Here is a 5750-nt window from a genome sequence, read left to right as displayed (position 1 = left end):
AGACTCGGTGAGTCCACAGACACCAACAACAGGAGACTCCCAACACACAATGGTCAGGCTCAGTGAGTCCACTAATATCTACAGCAGGAGTCTCCAGACACACACTGGGCAGACTCAATGAGTCCAACAACACCCACACCAGGGGGCTCTGACCTCACCCTGGCAGACTCGTTGAGTCCACCAACACCAACACCAACACCAGCAGGCTACCCACACACACTGTGCAGATTCGGTGAGTCCAACAACGCCTACACCGTGAGGCTCACACCACACAGTGGGCCAACTCAATGAGTCCACAAAACCTACACCAGTAGACTCCCATCACACAGTGGGCAGATTCAATGCGTCCACCAACTTCGACACCAGGAGGCTCACACCACACACTGGGCAAAGTCATTGGTTTGAATAAAACAATACCAGGAGGCTCCCACCACACACTGGGCAGATTCAGTTAGTCCCCTACACCTGCACCAGGAGGCCTCCACAACACAATGGGCAGACTCAGTGAGTCCACCAACTCCTACAGCAGGTGGCCTGCACCACGCAGTGGGCAGACTCAGTGAGTCCACCGACACCTACAAGAGGAGGCTCCCACCACACCCCGGCCTGACTCAGTGAGTCCATCAACAACACCAGGAGGATCCCACCACACACTGGGCAGACACAGTGAGTCCACCAACTCCTACACCAAGAGGCTCCCACCACACAGTGGTCAGACTCAGTGAGTCCACCAACACCTACCCCAGGATGCTTCCACCACACACTGGGCACTCAGTGAGTGAAAAAAAACAATACCAGGAGGCTCCCACTACACACTGGGCAGATTCAATGAGTCCACCAATACCAACACAAGGAGGCTCAGAGCACACACTAGGCAGACTCCGTGAGTTCACCACCACCAACACCAGGAGGCTTCCACCACACACTGGGCAGAATCTGAGTTCACCAACACCAACACCAGGAGGCTCCCACCAAAAACTGGGGAGATTCAGTGAATGCACCAACACCTACAGCATGAGGCTCCCACCAAACAGTTGGCAGACTCAGTGAGTCCACCAACACCTACACCCGGAGGCTCCCATCACATACTGGGCAGACTCAGTGAGTCTACCAACACCAACAAAAGGTGGCTCCAACCACACAGTGGGCAGACTCAGTGAGTCAACCAACACCAACACCAGTAGGCTCCCACCACACACTGGGCAGGCTCATTGAGTCCACCAACAACTACACCAGGAGGCTCCCTCCAAATATTGGGCATGCTCAGTGAGTCCACCAATGCCTTCACCAGGAGACTCCCACCACGCACTGGGCAGATACAGTGAGCCCACAACGCCTACACCAGGAGGCTCCCACCAAACACTGGGCAGACTCAGTGAGTCCACCAACGCCTGCACCAGGAGGCTCCCCCACACAGTGGGTAGACTCAGTGAGTCCACCAACACCAATACCAGGAGGCTTCCACCACATACTGGGCAGACTGAGTGAGTCCACCAACACATACACCAGCTAGCTCCCACCACACACTTGGCAGACTCAGTGAGTCCACCAACACCAACACTCGAAGGCTCCCACCACACACAGGGTAGACTGAGTCCACATAACCATACACCAGGATTCTCCCACCACACTCTTGGCAGACTCAGTGAGTGCGCAAGCACCAACACCTGGAGGCTCCCACCACACACTGGGCAGACTCAATGAGTCCACCACCACCAACACAAAGTAGTTCCCACCATACACTGGGCAGACTCTGTCAGTCCACCAACACCTAAACCAGGAGACTCCTGATACTGCCGTTTACCTGTGACGAATTCTGCTCCTTCTAATGTTGAAGATTGAACACTAGAGAAGCACACCAAGTCAAGCATATTAAGCAGGTTTTATTGAAAGCTAATAATACAGAGTTCTCCCAGCAGGAAGAAGGGGGCCATGGCTGATGTTCTAAAGTCCCAAGAAGTGAGTGCACCCTACATCTTTTATAGGTTAAATTCTCTTTTGTTCTCCAGTTCTCTCCTCCCCCCATCTCTCCTTCCTGCCTACATGACTAGGCCTGGTTTTGCATTAAGTGAGAAGCCATGGGCATGGGGAGGGCCAAGGTGATTCAGGCAGGCAAGGGCCCAGGGAGCATTAATTAGCAGCTCCTTTTTGCAGTCCTTGATAAAGGCAGGTAAATTTGGTAATCAATGGGCTCCTGAGATCCTTGACATTCCATCCTTCCAGGGCAGTCTCCAACTTCCAGAGGCAGATGACTTAATGGCCTCCATTTCCTCGATTTGACCTGATGCCCTATTTCTACACTAACTACCTGTTCCCAATTCTGGCTTCATTCCCCCCTCTAATCTTAGGAAGTACATGCTGCTGGGGAAAGAGGTCGATGACCGCTCTGGCTTCTTCAAGCGGGAAGTGGGTGGCGTGGGTCAAGCAGCTTGGAGTTCCTTTCCTAAAAATCGGGTCAATCGAGGGGTCCAAGGAAGAAGCCTGGTTGGGGAAGAGCAGGTTGTAAAGTCATCTGGGGGTGGGTTCTTCTATGATATAGAACAAAAATAAATGAGTACTGAAATGAGATTAGTACAAAGTAAATGTTGCAGCATCTGGAACATGCCACTGAGTATCATGAAAATGACAGAAGTCAATCTCTCACCAGGAGGAGGAAGAACTGAGAAATTGTTCCCATAACTAGGCCTAGCAAAGGCTGGGGAGGACAAGGCCTTTATTTGGGGACTTTAACATTGTCCAGGTTATCAGGAATGTTATCAGGAATGTAAACACATTTAACTCAATGACATTGATGTCCCCAGAAAATATCATTAAGCTACTCAATGTCATCTGATTTTGTAAAATATCCCTTTATTGGTATAACCTGTGTTTAGTAGAGATTTCTATACTTCTGTTACTTAGGGATAATCATACGAGCAAACATAGATTAAGACTGCCTGTGTAGCTTAGGAAGGTCTTAAACTGACTAAAAGCTTCTGACTCTGGCAGTTTCTCTTGATAGTTATATCAGGCACATTTGCTGAAGAATCTTTCTTTCATTTGTAGCTTCCAGTCTTTATATTTGTGGGCTAGTACAAGTGTACATCTTAAGTTACATTTAACTATTATTTCTTTTAAATGCCCAAGAATGGCTATATTTTGGTTTTAACTGTTTTGCTGGGTGTCTAAGATCAAGCTGGTCAAATTGACCTGGTTCCTGTCTTGTTAAAGAGTCAGCTTAGTTCCCACAGGGGTCACTCGTACAGAACTTAAGAGCGGCTCCTTAGCTCCACCAGTGACTTTGATTAGGCAGGGTCTCCTGATGAGGTGGCTTCCTTTGGAAGCATCAAGGGATGTCCCCATTTTTCCATGACCCTCCTCTGCAGCAGATGCACTGGGTGATTTTTCATCCTCTAGTCTCAACAATCTCCTTGATCAGGAGATTGTGTGACCCAGAGTTGCAACGCTCCTTAGAGAAGTTCTCTTATTCCCTGGGTTCAGGCTGATGTTGAGGGCAAGACCCAAATATGGACTTTTCTTGACCTTTGTATTTAACTCCAATCTCTAAGTTTGATCTTAATTATCCAGCAAGCCAGTCTCACCAGTCATAAAGTAAGAGTACTGGGCTTTAACTTCAATGTCTATAACTTTACAGTTATTTACCCTTTTATCTAACTGGAGTCTGTATTAGTACTGGAAGTTACCACTATCTGTTCTATAGGTGATGGCTTATTATCACAAGTTACCTAGGTTGTGTGTTCTTGAAGCAGCTACTTCTGCAAAACATTAACAGGTAACAGTTTTACTAAATGAAATTAGCAAGAGTAAAAATATATTTTGTTTGTATAATAGCTATCTTGAATTTTGACTGAGAACCACATTATATCCCCTATTTAAGATCACCCTACTTTTACAACAAGAACCAATCTTTTGACTATAACTTTAAATAAGCTGAAGTCTGGCTTATTTTGGAGCTATTCTACACACAGTGAGGTGGGAAGCAGAGCCTTATCTCAGGTAAGGCGTGGCTTTTTATAGATCTTAAGTGTTCTAATTCTGATGTTGATCTTTGCTTCTTTCTTAAATGTCATTTTAAGAAGTTTACATATATGTTTCCTGAGTCTATATGAACACTAGTTAAAACAATTTAACATTATATCTAAAACATGAATTAAAGAAGGCCTGAGAGAGCTTTTAACTTTCCTTTTGTGTGATAAAGTGGCAAAATGTTTCCATGTTTCACAATATTAACTTTTAAACAAGTCAGGCTCTAACTTTTATAAATACATTTATATTTGAAATTCTTTATCTCAGTGTAAAAAGTAACAAATTTTACACATACCCCATTGATAACAGGTCCTATACTAGAACATTAAATGATAGAAATAAATCCCCAATAAAATTTACTCTTTATAAGTTTAAAATTACCATTACAGACAAGTTTAATATGGAGAATAACAGCTTTATAAATTCCCTGCTTTAAAAACTTGTGTACCTGAAAAATATGAACACATTTAATATACAACTAGTGACCATTTCACAATTACCTTGACACTTTTATCTTACCAAATTTAGTTTTTAAAGAAAAATGTAGACTCTGTAACATAGTACAATACTCTAACAGTTGTTTAACCATAATTGTATACACCCCAATTTTTAAGACTAATTGTTCTAAAGAATAAAACTTAATAGACATAAAGTTAAGAGTAAATTAGTGTTTCTAAGAAATCCTTGTCATTTTACCATATAGATTAAACTTTGGTTTATATCAGAACATTAGTATTTCACCTTAGGAAAAACCTTAAATAGCTTTAGCTGTCTCACACACACACAACCAACTTAGTTACATGCAAACTTGTTGAAACTTGCCCTTTACTTACACATAGACTTTCTTAGCACTTACTTAGACCCTCATGTATTTCATCACGCAAGCACTTTCTTACCCAGAAACATTTTCTTTTTCCTTTTACTAAATATATTTCCATACCCAGAATCTTTTATTTTCTCTTTCCTATTTGTTGACCCCTTTTTGTTCACATTCTGAAACAACTCTTGTGAAATCTCTGAATTTAGATAAATTACTCTATTTTAATAAGATTAAATATTTTGTTGTTTATAGTACTCTAATTGAAACACAGTTGAAACTTTTGGGACCCTTTGTATATAGAATTGCACTTGTTAGGACATAACTCTCAGTAACCTTGTTTTTAGTTTAGTGATGACACAAAGCAATTTTAAACACTTTTATTTACTAACCTATGAAAACACCAATAATGTTTAAGTATGATACCCCATGGAATTTAAGGAGTTTAAAGTACTTGATGTTATTTAACAATTAGCATTTTAACTTTCTAAATTAATCCGATGTCTCTACAAACACATTTGAGTAATCCCATACATGTTAACTCTAATTCACTTATTCTGTAAAATCCAAGATATCAGACAAGTGTCCTGAACAGTATTTGCAGTCTCTTTCCTGTTGAAGAAAAGTCCTAGAAACAATTGATGTTAGACACTTTATTAACATCAATATTTTATTAGCTTGACCACCTAGAGACTTGCGAGTTATTTTCACCAAAGACATTTTACTTTTATTATTTTACCCAATGTGAACCTTTTTAAATCACGTGAATTGAGAGTATCTGGATCCATTTTTAAATTTTAATTTTAGGAGCGCTCAGTTTTGATACAGACAAAACATGACATTAGACAGCACGACATATGAATAACACAAAATCAAGGCCTTGTAACTTTATAGGTGAATCTCCATT

At 42.1% G+C, this 5750-nt stretch overlaps 1 long non-coding RNA gene across 1 annotated transcript; it reads right to left on the bottom strand.

The window, feature by feature from the left end:
- Positions 1-4656: 4656 nt before the first annotated feature.
- LOC306669409 lies at positions 4657-5488 on the bottom strand. The gene is made up of 2 exons (XR_013766108.1): positions 4915-5488; positions 4657-4866 (listed from the first exon to the last, which is right to left on the bottom strand). It is a non-coding gene; the product is annotated as an uncharacterized lncRNA (long non-coding RNA).
- Between the last annotated feature and the right edge of the window lie 262 nt (positions 5489-5750).

Source organism: Sciurus vulgaris (assembly GCF_902686455.1).
Source record: "Sciurus vulgaris genome assembly, chromosome: 9".
Lineage (NCBI taxonomy): Eukaryota > Metazoa > Chordata > Mammalia > Rodentia > Sciuridae > Sciurus > Sciurus vulgaris.
Note: the sequence above shows the minus strand (reverse complement) of the source record. Positions and strands in the feature narration are given on the sequence as shown.